Raw genomic sequence first — 1,594 nt, forward strand, 5'->3', positions numbered from 1 at the left:
TTGGCATATAGGATGAGATCGATCCAGTGGGTAGATCACGATGAGGGCCCGTGGTTGGTCATCTGTGGTAAAATCAAGGTTGCTTACTCGAGGTGATTTAATGACTCGATGGAGTTTCTCTCTTCGATGGTGTTTGCCTCATTATGGGTAGCCAGATCGGCTAGGTGCCTTGCCTCGTGGGCGCGACGTGCCGGTTTTTACCTGGTTTTTTCAATAATTAAATGGGCAATTATCTTTTTCTTAAGCGATGGATAGACTCACCAGTCCCAAATGGAAAGAGCGAGGAGTATCGTGTTTGCAATATCATTGTACTTGTAGCGCCTCTTGCAGTCTTGCTAGAGCCATCCCTGGCCTTGTTTGATCACAAAAGCTCTCATGCACAGACAAAAGGTTATCATTTATATGATCTTGTTCTTGGCCGGTGCCACCATCGTGAACGCCATGCTAGTACCTCATTTACCCTCGCGCGGATCAAGCATCGTGTCATCACGACTGACAATTTCTTTATCCCTTGTAGTCACTTCGTCACTTGTACTACAACTAAACTCCATAGAAACTGGTTAGAATTCCCCGCAAAAAAAAAAGAAACTGATTAGAATTCATTTCAAAAACATTCTAAAAAGGGATTCATTCCAGAAAAGTAGAAATTGACTAGAGTTGGTCTTCTGCTGACAGTACATAGTGTTGCGTGCACATGCACAGGACCAATGTAACAATGTTGGCATTTCTTTCTAGACTAAGACCAATGTAACAATGTCTTTGAAAAATTTAGAAGCTTCAAATAATCTAGTAGAACGGAGGAACAAGTAATGACTAAGAACAAAATAATACGAGCAGTGACAAACAAGGCAGCATTTAACAGATGTTGAACAAAAGGGGAAATAAAGCCGATGCAACAGGTGTAAAACAAAAGAAAAATGAAAGCAACGAGAGACATGATTTCTTAGATGGGCCGGGCTCTGTTTATTCCCCAGACCAACTTCATGGGCCAAGAGCCACGAGTCCTTCTCGTCCCCCACCTGGGAGGCGCTGCGCTGCAGCGTTGCACGGCACACATTAGTCCCACCTCGGAAGTTTACAGCGAGCGGAACCGGTTTATAAGGCGCGGTGCTGCAGTTCACAGCACGACCTTACTTGAACAGGATCTGTTCTATAGGCTCGTACCGCTGCATCCTTTACCAATAAGGAGGCAAGCACTTCAGTCTGGTTGATGTATTCTGACCACTGGTCCAGAGCGTGATTATAACGGCCCGGATTCTTCTGTTGGATGGATCCGACGGCTGTAGAGGATCGTTCCTGCCAGGCCTTGTCTGTGCAGGGTGGCCCACTCGTTGTCTGACGGACACAAAATCCTTTTTTTTCTTTTTGACTCATGCATGCAACCCGTTTTTTCACCAACAGAATTTTGTTCCAAAGCACCTATAAACAATATGCAGTTTTACTTTTGAGCTCCTTTAGCCACCACGTAACCCATTCATAATCACGCATCCGATTTATTTTTTAGCTTCTTCAAACACATAATCTATTTGTAATCACACAGCCGAAATTCTGTATTATTCAGTTCATACTACAGCAATGGCAATCTGTACAGCTA

General features: G+C 44.0%; 1 non-coding gene across 1 annotated transcript; it reads left to right on the plus strand.

Annotated features, from left to right (window-relative positions):
* The first annotated feature begins 1,124 nt into the window (after positions 1 to 1,124).
* LOC123163477 (small nucleolar RNA U3) lies at positions 1,125 to 1,345 on the plus strand. The gene has a single exon (XR_006481928.1). It is a non-coding gene; the product is annotated as a small nucleolar RNA U3 (small nucleolar RNA).
* The last annotated feature ends 249 nt before the right edge of the window (positions 1,346 to 1,594 follow it).

The sequence above is a fragment of the Triticum aestivum genome, chromosome 7B (genome assembly GCF_018294505.1).
Source record: "Triticum aestivum cultivar Chinese Spring chromosome 7B, IWGSC CS RefSeq v2.1, whole genome shotgun sequence".
In the NCBI taxonomy this organism is placed as follows: Eukaryota; Viridiplantae; Streptophyta; class Magnoliopsida; order Poales; family Poaceae; genus Triticum; species Triticum aestivum.